Below are 12,963 nucleotides of genomic sequence, written 5' to 3'. Positions count from 1 at the left end.
TACAAACTATAACGTACTATTCTTTACTCCCTGATGATTTTCTCAATTAATTTTTTCTTTATCAGCAGATTTTCAGGCAATACCTCAAAGATACTATGGATTTGGATTCCAGACCACCACAATAAGCAAATATTGCAATAAAGTGAGTCACATGAATTTTTTGGCTTCCCATTGCATATTAAAGTTACAGTATACTGTAAGTATATTAACTGTGCAATAGCATTATGTCTAAAAGTAATGCACATGCCTTAATCAAAAAATAAGTTATTGCTAAAAGATGCTAACCATCATCTGAGCCCTCATCAAGTCATAAACTTTCTACTGGCAGAGAGTCTTCCCTCAGCGTTGATGGCTGCTGACTGATTGGGGTGGTAGTTGCTGAAGGTCGGGGTAGCTGCGGCAGTTTCTTAAAATAAGACAGAAATGAAGTCTGCCACGTGGATGGGCTCTTCCTTTCACGAACAATCTCTTTGTCGCATGCAGCGCTGTTTGATAACATTTTACCTACAGTAGAACTCCTCTCAAAGTTGGAGTCAATGCTTCTAAACCCTGCTGTTGCTTTGAGAGCAAATGTTAGTAGGGAAGAGCACGACGTGCAGATGGTTCAACCTTCCTGCCTCTGATACCCTTTCCCGACCTTTCTTCTCACCTGTCTTTGACTGTCTTTCCTTTTCCATCTCCTACCTTGACACAGAGACTCACACGCTCAATTATATCCAACTCTTTTGTGACCCCATGGACTATAGCCCACCAGGCTCCTCTGTCCATGGAATTTTCCAGGCAAGAACACGGGCGTGGGTTGCTGCTGGCTTCTTCATGGGATCTTCCTGACTCAGTGACCGACCTTGTGTCTCCTGAGTCTCCTGCACTGGCAGGCAGATTCTTCACCGCTGAGCCACCCGGGAAACCACCCGTGACGCAGAGACACAGGCCCTGAGAAGCCTTCAGCCCTGGCACATTTGCCAAACAAAGCACGCGGGGCCCTCGCAGGTGTCTGGTTTCAGGACAGTGTTCAGTGACACCCACCTTAGCAGTACGCAAGATGGAAAGAGAATTTGCACCTCTTTTCCTGGGAACAGGTACCAGTCCAATTTAGTGTCCACTGGCCTAACTTATGACAGAAAGAACCTGTTAACATTTTGCACTCTAGAGAGCTTTCAGAGACTGACTAGAGAAAATGCCCAGCCCATTTACAGACCACGGCAGCAGAACAAGCAGGTAGGCAAGGTGTCAGAAAGGCCCAAAGGGGAATGTCACCTAGATCCTACAAAATCCCACAGTTCTCTAAGGCATCCTCATGGCTTTTCTTGGCACAAAAAGCAACCATTGGCCACGTCACTCATTTGCCTCCCAAATCTCCACACTTAGAAGTTCCCAGGCCCTGTAAACGTGGTCCCCGTGACAGTAAAATGACCAGGTCCTCGCAGGGTGTGGGACTGGGTAACCATCCTCTCTTGGCGTGGTAACTCGTGGCTCTCTCTAGATTATCCAGAGCTCCTACCTGGAGTTTGGTGTTCATCCTTTAGGCCAACTCTCCCACCTCCACACAGGTATTATCGACATGTATGAGAGGAGGCCTAATCCTAAATCTGTTTCTAATAGCAAGGACTTCCAGAAAACACTCCCTATAGAATGGACTTGCATTTCTACTCATTTTTGCCCTCATTTGTCTTAACTAATACAAGACAACTTGCCACAAAGCATAACTTTTCAAAGGAGGAATACACACAAGTTTTTATTATTGAATTCCTTATAATTCTAGAAAATATTTAACAATGTGGAGAAAAGTATATGACAACACTGTAAAAAAAAGCAAATTCAAAACAGTGTGTACAACATGATCCTGATTTTTCAGTAAAATTAAAGAAAGGAATAAGAAGCTAAATCCAGATGTTAGTGATGCGCTGATTGGTGCAATCACAAATTTTTGTGAGCTTATCTATGTTTTACAAATTTCCTTTAAAAACATATACTGCTTCCAAGGACTTCCCAGATAGTCTAGTTGTTAAAACTCTGAACTTCCACTGCAGGGGATGCAGGACTGATCCTTGGTGAGGGAACTAAGATCCCACATGCCACATGGCGCAGTAAAACACACACACACACACACACACACACACATATACTTCTTTTGTAACAACAAGGAGTTGTGAAAGTAACTCATGACTCTTTGTGTAAGAGAAAATATAAATGCATCTTGCAAATATAAACGCATCTTCCTAGATAGAAACAGCATTTGCTAGTATCAACCGATACTGTAGTCACTTTCAAGAAAGTACGACACAGGAGACCCAGATCCTGGGTCAGAATCAGACTAATGAAGTGACCCGGAACCAGTCCAGGACCCGCCCCCCCCCCACCACCACAGTGACCTCATCTGTCAGATGAGCGGGTCTCACTGAATCTGTAAGTTCCTTTCTTACTCAGTCTGGAAGTCCTCAGCCCTCTTTCAGATACCACTCAAGTGAAAACAAAGCAAGCAAACATACACACACTTTGGAATATTCCAGTGATATGTGGATTGTGCCCAGACTGCCCTGCCCAGCATGGTAGAAAAATCTCTGGGGGGAACTCAGATTCTAGGAAAAGAGGCTTCTTGTGTAATGAAGATGATTACCACTGTTAGGATTTATGGGAATATATTTCCTTTTGTTACTGAGTATCAGAAAGGTCGAGGGCATGCTTTATCCTAAGGCTCACTTCATCTCTATGGTCTTGTGAAAGTGAAAGTGAAGTCTCTCAGTCGTGTATGACTCTTTGTGACCCTATGGACTGTAGCCTACCAGGCTCTTCCATCCATGGGATTTTCTAGGCAAGATTCCTGGAGTGGGTTGCCATTTCCTTCTCTAGGGGATCTTCCCGACCCAGGGATCAAACCCGGGTCTTCTGGGTTGCAGGCAGATGCTTTACCGTCTGAGCCACTAGGGAAGAACATGGTCTTGTGAATGGATCCTAATACAGGAAGTCTGTTAGCTGCGATTCTCTGTCCTTTGACAGTGCATGGAAGGTCACTGCCAGAGTACAATTCTCAGACTTGCTTGTTTTGTACGTTTCCATGGGTCACCAACTCTCTTTTTTCTGGTCTATATCTCTTCGTATAAATCCATCTTCTCAGGAGATGACTGTCTAGTCATCTTCTTGTACTAGTCTACCCAAGTCTTGCCTTAATGATACAAGCCTACCTGAAATTACTTACAAGAGACAATAGTAAGTTTCCAAAAGAAACCCCAGGATATCAGCATTAGCCAATGTCTCAAGTTCATAATTCCAAAGTGAACTGAAATGCAACAGAAGATAATCCCCTAAGCTCATTCCGTCTTCCTCTAACCACCTCTTCACTTGTACATTATGTCTGTATCTTACAACACTCACATATCTCATGCAGACATCCATCAGAACACTTCTTTGGGGTTTATCATGCCCAAAGTGCTTACCTTGTAAGATTAAATTCAAAAACCTCCTCATGAACTCTTCAGTATTCCATTTCCTATGAAGCCGTACTAGCCTGGTGCATGTGTGCGTGTATGTATGCAATCAGGAACTAGAAGAGTGAGGCTCATACTTGCTATTATTTTTTAACTTTTTGTTGCACCAATCAGCTTGTGGGATTTTAGTTCCCCAACCAGGGACTGAACCCCAGCCCTTGACAGTCAGAGCACAAGCCCTCATCACTGGTCTGCAAGGGAATTTCCCACACTTGTTATTTTTCTAAAGTCACGTCCCAGGAAACTTGACTGCCACAGAGTTAACTATCAATAGGTAATTTCTTTTTTTTTTTTTTGCATCATGGGGCACAGAAAGAGACAGAGGACTTCCTTTCTGTGCCACAAGCAAGATCTGTTATCCCATCTTCTCCTTTTAATGATATTCTCCTGGCTGAATTCCAGTGTCTTTTCAACCGTGAGTCATCACTGCTTCTCGAGCATAGAACTGACAGTTCTGGGCTCCTCATTTTTAAGGAGGACAGTAATTCAGAAGCATGTTGTGACATCCCCCCAGCACAATTCTCCATCTGGGATCATCCAGAGGCCCAGCTCAGCGAGCCACAAGGAGATGGCAAAGGAAGCAGCTTCCCAGTCTATCAGGAGTAGCTGCCATCCGGATGATAAGGATCCCCTGCAAGAAAGTTTGACACGTGGGCTTCCCAAGCAGCTGGTTCAGCAGGTAAGGTGCGCGCCCCTCAGGGGACAGCCTTACCAGAAGGTGCCGCCCCCACAGGGGACCTCTGGGCGATGGGGATTCCCCTCCCTACTGTGCCTCCTCCCACCATTGAAACAGCCCTTTCTCCAGAGGTTCAGTGCTTTGTCAGAATGCAAATCTCCAGTAAAGCCCTTTTTTTTACAGTTTTCATATTTATAAGAATGTGTTCAAGTCTTATTCCATCGTCAAAGCCACTTTTGGTGGAAGGAAGAGAAATTTTCACAAAAAAAGCAAAAACTGTATACAAAGAGAAGTAAGACACTGGAAGATATCTTTTACTGGTCATTAATCCCATTCTCTGGGTCATTCCCTTCTACATCCAGGCTCTTCCTAAACTGGTGGCCTACCAGTTTCCTGTATTGTCTCAGACTGATAATCTGAAGTGTCATTGATCTCAATTCTCAACAACACCATTCGTGTGCTTGTTCCTCCAATAGAGGAACTAACTGCAGTCTAACTACGTGTTGGGCACTGTGCTAAATGCTGCATGGGGAACAGAGAAAGCCGAGGAATTCTAATCCAGCTCAAAGTCAAGTGTCCAACCTGTAGACGAGGATCACTGGGTTTATAATACTGATCCATATCAGAGGCAGTGTAATATAATACTGACTACAGTATTAAAGAAAAACTTGGTATTTATTCACTGCACTTGCCCTACCGTGATGTGATGTACCATTAGCCCTGGGAAGTATCATTATTCTCAATTTACAGATTAAAAAAGAATTTTTTTTGGGGGTCATGCCATGTAGGATCTTAGTTCCCCAACCAGAGATCGAACCTGCAGTCACAGCAGTGAAGCCAAGTCCTAACCACTGCACTACCAGGGAACTCCCTCAGTTTACAGACCAACTGATCAATGTCCAGGAGGTAAAGTCAGAGGTCCTCAAATGTGAGCATCCGCAAAATTAGAGGTTGTTTAAAATGTTTTCCTGGGCCCCTCACGGGGACGTTCACATTCAATAGGTCTGGGAAGAACCAGAGAGGCTATTTTCAAAGTACGAGGATGACTCAGAAGCACAGTCAAATTGGAGAAACAGTCACACAGCTAAGTACAGCATTCCCATACAGCTTTTCATTTGACCTTCACCATTTGGAAAATAGTATTATTATATTATTATCCCCAGTTTACGTGTGAAGCAGCTTTGGCTCACACTCACACACACACACAAAAAAAATTTCCCCCCAAAGCAAAACCCTCGCCTAGAGGGGAAAGCCCTGATCAAGAGTCAGGATATCTGGGTTCAATTTCATCTCTGTCATTGGCCTTGTAACCAGAAGTAACCACTCACCTCTAGGTGTCTCTTTCATTGAGTATAAGATAGGAGGGTTTCATTCCAGCTTGAAATGTTATGAAATGTAGATACTACTCCTATTCCAACTCCTTAAGTAGAAATACCTTTTAAATAAGTATACCTAAGCGACTATTTCTCTTCAGGGGAATGCTGAGAGGGAAACTCAGTAAAACAAAGACATATTGCCCCTGAAGCATCAGGTAGATAATCCAAGCCATCCACAGCTCCATTTATTGAGTGCAAGGGTGCCCGAGGCAATCACCTTCATGCCTGATCTCGCTTTATCCTCACGACAGTCCCACAAGGAAAATAGTACTATCCGCATTTTACAAATGTGATGACTGAGAGCCAGAGAAATTAAGTAACTTGACCCTGGTTAACTCCAAAAGCCTGAGCTTTACACTCTGCCTCCAAACCTCCAATTATCTCATGCAGAGAGGATCAGGAAACGGAAGGCAGAATCGAGCTAATGAACCGTTTCCAGCTCCTAAACCTGCCTTTAGGCTTGTCTCTTATAAGTGAATTCCCACGATGTTGGTTATTTATGTTAAAACACAAATAGTGTACAGTGGGTTTTAGAACTGCGAAGAAAACCATGTCTAGCTACTGACTGGCTCTCATCTATTGACGCTTATCACTTTTAGCTACTATAACCAGCTTTTACCAATTGCTTTCTAGAGGCACAGCACTACAGTGGACTTTGTGAGAGATTCCCTGCTCTCCTGGAATTTAGCCCATTGTGAGGACAAGATGTAGATACTCAAGTCAGGTAACTAACATTAAAGACATTATGTGCGTGGGTGCTAGGCCACTTCAGTTGTGTCTGACTCTTTGCGACCTCACAGACTGTAGCCCACCAGGCTCCTCTCTCCATGGGATTCTCTAGGCAAGTGTTGCCATTTCCTTCTCCAGGGGATCTTCCCAATCCAGGGTCAGAACCTGAGTCTCTTATGTCTCCTGCATCGGCAGGCGGGTTCTTTACCACTACACTTAATTACTTAATTGGGGCTTGCCAAGTGGCACAGTGGTAAAGAATTCTCCTGCCAGCTAGGAGATGTAAGACGTAGGTTCGATCCCTGGGCCAGGAAGATCCACTGCAGTAGGAAATGGCAAGCTGCTCCAGTATTCTTGCCTGGAAAATTCCATGGACAGACGAGCCTAGCAGGCTACAGTCCATGGGGCCACAAGAGTTGGACAGGACTGAGCACACATGCGTGTGCACACATGCGCACACACACACACACACACACATTAAGTACACCAAGAGTGAAACAGATCGTAAACACTATAGGATTTTAAAAGAATAGGAATTATTTTTTAAAAAAGAAAAGGAAGGAAGGGGCAAAAAAGAAAAAAGGATGGATGGATATATATATATATATATATATATGGTGGTGGTTGGTGGTTTAGTCGTGTCGGACTCTTGTGATCCCGAGGACTGTAGCCTGACAGGCTCCTCTGTCCATGGGATTCTCCAGGCAAGAATACTTTGAGTGGGTTGCCATTTCCTTCTCCAGGAGATCTTCTCGACCCAGGAATTGAACCTAGGCCTCCTGCATTGCAGGCAGATGATTTACCAACTGAGCTATGAGGAAGCCCTCATAGCTCAGTTGGTAAATCTTATATATATGTATATAATATATATATATATTTGCAACCTCATGGACTGTAGCCCACCAGGCTCCTCTCTCCATGGGATTCTCTAGGCAAGTGTTGCCATTTCCTTCTCATAATGGCTGATTCATGATGTTGTATGGCAAAAACCAACACGACATTGTAAAGCAATTACCCTCCAATTTTTAATTTTTTTTAATTAAAAAAAAAGAACTTGTAAGAAAGCAGGGCTTAAACTAGGTTTTGAGGAGAAGGATTAAAAAGGTTGGAGATGAAGGAAAAGGTCTTCTAGGCAAGTGGAACTGCCTAAGGACTCCCAGGGGGAGTGACCTAGAATAGAGTCTCAACAGGAGAGGAATTGGAAGGGTAACAAGGAAGGGATTGGCCTGTAGAAAAGCGCAGAGGACTGAGAGCAAAGATGAGCTTAAGGAAAAAGTAAATGAGCATGCCCGGACCCTAGACCAGAGTTAAGGAGATGATAGGAAAAGAGAATGAGAAGGTAGATCTTGTGCCTGTAAGAAACTGGAAGCTACTGAAGGATTTTGGGTGGGGAAATAAGTTTAAATTAATGCCTAGGGTGATTGGTCCAGCTTTAAAACAGGTAAAACAGTTTTTTACACTCAACATACAAAATATATATATTGGGAGGTCTATATACTAATATACAAAGATGAACAGAACACAGTTCCCATTCTTAGGAAATTGCCAATCCAGTGAGAGAAGATCACCAATTACAAGATAATGTAAGTTGTTCCTTAATTTAATTTATGACATTACCTGTGGCAGGTGTTATTAGTTTTCTACTCAATATCCGAGCCTCTCTTTGTCATTAATAATAGAATCCAGGACTTACCTGGTGGCCCAGTCGCTAAGACTCTGCACTCCCAATGCAAGGGGCCCGGGTTCAATCTCTAGTTAGGACTCCATACGCTACAACTAAAGACCCCACATGCCCCAAGGAAGATCAAAGAACCTGCGTGTCGGAACTAAGACCTGGTGCAGCCAAATATATAAATAATATTTTCTTAAAAATAGAATTCAATTTTGTTGTAAGACAATGGGCAAGACCTTAGGCAATGGACCATGCTTGGCCTAAGCCACCATTTCTCACCCTTTTTTTCATTATCATTTGCCTCAAAGCATTTTTAGACACTTTTTTCCTGATCATGTCACTCATTAAAATTTAATATCATAAATGTACTCTATGTATTGTATGCATATCTGTGCTTTATACATAAAAAGAGTAATATCTTTTTTCTGCCTCTCCTCCTCACCAATAAACAATTCTCCCCCATAGGAGTTATCATCATCATCCCATCTACCCTCACCCCATCCCTACCCTTACCTCATTCCTACTACACTCCTCACTTGCCTCCCTGTTGGGAATGCATTCAGTTCAGTTCAGTTCAGCCGCTCAGTCGTGTCCGACTCTTTGCGACCCCATGAATCGCAGCACACCAGGCCTCCCTGTCCATCACCAACTCCCGGAGTTTACTCAAACTCACGTCCACCGAGTCGGTGATGCCATCCAGCCATCTCATCCTCTGTCGTCCCCTTCTCCTCCTGCCCCTAATCCCTCCCAGCAACAGGGTCTTTTCCAAAGAGTCAACTCTTCTCATGAGGTGGCCAAAGTATGGGAGTTTCAGCTTCAGCATCAGTCCTTCCAATAGCCTAAGACAATTATGTAACAATTCTACTTCCTGTTTCCTCACCTTCCTCACAACTGGGCTGGGCATGTAACCAAATCCTAGCAATGACAAGATAGTTGACATCTGTTTAGGAGATCTCTGGGAAAACTCTTGTTTTCCTAGAAAATGCAACAGCCACTGCCAGATCAGCCTCCTTTTTGCCTTCACCCAACTCTACGACTCTCAATGGAGGTACAAGCCTGGAAGCAGCGGGAGCCATCCTGCAGCTATGATGACACCCAGGAAAACTGCAGAGGCAGTGTCATTGAGCCACTGAACCAGGGGCAGGAACGCAGACCTCCAGACTTCTGGCTATGGGGGAGAAATGGATCCAGATTTTTTGTAAGCTATTGATAGGTATCACACAACTTGCAGCTGAAAGCTCTGCTAACTGATATGCTGTGTGTCTCATGAACCATAACTTGTCTAACATAGCCATGAATTACTGTTAAGCCAAAGCCAGAGAGAAGCGCAAACAAAAGCAAACAAAAATGTGATCGGAAATATTATGCCGTCAAACAGGAGATTTTGTTCATGTTTTAAAGGAAAATGCTTTCCTTCACTTATCAACTTTTCAAACAAATGTTAATGCATTTGAAATAATATTTAGCATTTGAAACTAACAAACTTTAAGATATTTGTTACTGTGCAGAAAAATGGTCATGAAAGGCTACAAGATAATTTTGCTACTTTATAACGAATGATTTGCCTAATAGGTATCTTTCAAAATCCGAGAAGGCCATGGCAACCCACTCCAGTACTCTTGCCTGGAAAATCCCTTGGACGGAGGAGCCTGGTAGGCTGCAGTCCATGGGGTCACTAAGAGTCGTACACAACTGAGCAACTTCACTTTCACTTTTCACTTTCATTCATTGGAGAAGAAAATGACAACCCACTCCAACGTTCTTGCCTGTAGAATCCTAGGGACGGGGGAGCCTGGTGGGCTGCCGTCTATGGGGTCGCACAGAGTCGGACACGACTGAAATGACTTAGCAGCAGCAGCAGCAGCATCTTTCAAAATATTTGAAAGTCAATTCTTTCTAAATTAAATATTTAAGATACATAAGGAATATGTGCTTCTTAAAGGATCCCTCTGGGAATCTTTTCCCATGTTAAAAAATTTTTAGATAATCATCTATATTCATCATTTGAACATTGTGTATTTTACTTAAATTCTGATACTAGTTAAAGCTAATGCTCTTATTTTAAAAACATAAACCTATTTAATAACTAACATCTCTCATAAAAGTGATTTTCAAAGTTCAAGATAAAAGAAACTTGAAATCCCTTTAAAGCTAAAGATACTTTAAATCTTAAAAGATAAAATTTAATTATAGGCTTAGGACTATCAAGCATTAGGTTTTCTTCAAGATGTCAAAATAATTCTCACATCAAAATCATTTTACTAGTTTCACTATTAACCTCACACCATAAATTGATTTTCTTTTAAAAAAGATTTTTCCTTTTTATTATAAAAATAATATATGCAAATCACAGAAAATATAGGAAACATAAAAATCATATATAAGTTTATCATACACTAGATAATAACTTTTAACATACTGGTTTATCTACTTCATATTCTGACTTCATGTAAAAATATATAAGCCTTTATAAATAAAAATATATGATTTTAAACTCTGATTTTTTCTCACCTATTAAACATTCTTCAAAAAATTATTGTGTTGAAAAGCGTTGCTTTTATAGTAAAACATTTGCTGTTTTCTTAGGAACAATTCTTAGAAGCAGTCACAGGATAGGAACATTTTAAGGGTATTCCTTCCGACTGCCCAGTTACTTGTAATTTTTCTTAAAAGAATGGCCTTTCCATAGCCACCTAAAGTAATTTAAAATAATAATTTAGAACTGAGCATATTACATGGTGAGTAGAAGGATCATTCATCTCTTTTTCCCTGACTGGAGATATTATTTATAAATTATATTTTGGCCAATATTTTATAAGAAAAGGAAAAACTTGATAATAATTTAAAAGTTCATCAAACTCTTAAACACTTTGAAGGCAAGTGAATTTGCTTTGTTATTTGCCCTACATTTTTGTAATTACTTTGGTAAAGATCTAGTATGTAAGAATCGTTAAGCACTCTCAAAATTGGCAAAAGAAGCAAGTAGTTATAATTGGTAGGTAAAATAATGAAATACATACCTGTTGAGAAAGAAAACCAGTCATGACCAAATATACAAGGGAGGACTAACACTGAAAACTCCAAATAGGGTAAATGTAGGAAAAATTTTAAATATGATCACTTAAGTCCTCTAAAGAAAAGAACAATAAATCCGAGGAAGCTTCAAGATAATATAACTTCATAAGATTGACTGGTCACAGGTTGGAAGAAAAAGTTGAACATGAGCTTAAGCTGAAAAGGCTGGTGACTTTTTTTCATGAGCACAATTGCACAATTTAGTTTCTAAACTGAAAACCACAAGAGTCTAGCCCCTGTTGGAAGACAAAGCTTTTGTTTTTCCGTCCATATTTGTGTGTGTTGGGTCTTTCCTGGATGACATATCAAATGGGTAGCCCTTGGGGAAATCCAAAACTATAGGTTTGGGTTTTCAACGTTTGGTCCAAGTTTTACGTAGAACTTCCCTGTCACGATGCCAAAACTACCCGTGTGTTTTCATGGCTCTAGCGTTTAACAGAAACATTACCATAATCTACATCTTGAAATCTCTTTTCCTGAGATGCAGAGAACAAAAAGGAAGAAAAGATACCTATGGGAGTCAGCAAAGTTGTTTGCCCTTCATTAATTCACGTGACCCATTTAATCATCAGCTATTTTTCTCTTAAAGTTAGGAAGCAACGTTTAAGCAGCTTTCTATAGTTTCTGCACATTTTGGAGGGAAAGCACTAGCATGATGGTGTTTTTAGTATAGGAAAACCTAAATACTCATAAATAAAATATATACATGTATATTTAGGTTTAAAGCATATGCTACATTTGTTACAAATAGGTGTTACTATTTTCCTTCTCCAAGGGACCTTCCCAACCCAGGGATCGAACCCATGTCTCCTGCAATGGCAGGCAGATTCTTTACCTCTGAGCCAACAGGGAAGCCCATTATATTTTTAAAGTCAACATCATTACAGGTATTTTAATATTACCAGATAGTTTGTGTATAAGAATAGAGTGACAGTATCATTTGTCATATCAACAAATGTAGGAAATTGTGGTATTGTCAACATTTAAGGTTTTTCTGCCTTTCCCCTCCTATTTCCTGTATATACGTCCAACACCCTCTTCTACTTCCTTATTATAGCCAGAGGAAGAGAGAGAGTGAGTGACTATCGATAATAAATTACAGCAAGTTACAGTCCAAAGTTATTGGAGCTTGAGGAAAGTCAGGTTTTATCCCCCCAAAAAGTACACCAAAAGGGATTTCTGAACTCTTTAAGGGTATTTGCAGCAGATGACAATGGTCTTACATTATTTAAATTTGAACCCCAATACATGGCCCTCTTTTGTTAGAAGGATTAATCACAGGCATTCTTATACTTCTCAATCATGGCTGAGATCATTTTCAACTCAAGATTGGAACAAAGACAGGTAGAATTTTCTGCGGCAACTGAGAAAAAGATTCATGATAAGATATGTGTATTTAGAAGTGCTCAAGAAGGAGGCAGCTGGAATAGTACCAGGGAAAACAAAGGAAAAGTACGGATTCTACTTTTCAAAGGAGCCTCTGAAAAGATAGGAAAAGTATGGCGAAAAAGACAAATGTCAGTCAGTTTCCCACATCAGCAATTAGGTTGCTAGGCAGAATGCTGAAGCAGGGGGAGCAATTCGCAGGAGAAAAGGGGAAGAAGAGTTTGCCAGTGGCCTGTGGAGCACATGGGATAGTTCTGTTTTCTGAGCTGTAGCTGAGAATTCTATGATGCAATATTATTATTTAAACGCATTAAATATATTAGGGCCTTCCCAGGTGGCTCAGTAGGTAAAAAAAAAATCCACCTGCAATGCAGGAGATGCAGGAGACTTGGGCTCAATCCCTGGGTCGGGAAGATTCCCTGGAGGAGGGCATGGCAACCCACTCCAGAATTCTTGCCTAGAGAATCCTATGGACAGGGGAGCCTGGCGGGCTACAGTCCATAGAGTCACAAAGAGTCACACACAACTGAAGCGGCTGACCAGGCAAAAGTATTAAATTAAAAT

The 12,963-nt window shown here is 41.4% G+C and overlaps 1 protein-coding gene across 3 annotated transcripts in view; it reads right to left on the bottom strand.

Moving 5' to 3' along the window:
- Positions 1-12,963, bottom strand: part of RHOH (ras homolog family member H) — a 50,591-nt gene that overhangs the window by 22,769 nt on the left and 14,859 nt on the right. Inside the window, exon 1 of one of the 3 annotated variants that reach the window (XM_043871341.1) lies at positions 3,435-3,539. The exons of the other annotated variants lie outside the window; for them this stretch is intronic. The gene's annotated coding sequence lies outside the window, so the exon portion shown is untranslated. Of the gene's footprint in view, positions 1-3,434; positions 3,540-12,963 lie in introns of those variants that run through there. 3 annotated transcript variants of the gene reach the window in all.

The sequence above is a fragment of the Cervus elaphus genome, chromosome 17 (assembly GCF_910594005.1).
Source record: "Cervus elaphus chromosome 17, mCerEla1.1, whole genome shotgun sequence".
Lineage (NCBI taxonomy): Eukaryota > Metazoa > Chordata > Mammalia > Artiodactyla > Cervidae > Cervus > Cervus elaphus.
The sequence above is the reverse complement of the archived record's forward strand: the minus strand, read 5'-3'. Positions and strand labels throughout refer to the sequence as shown.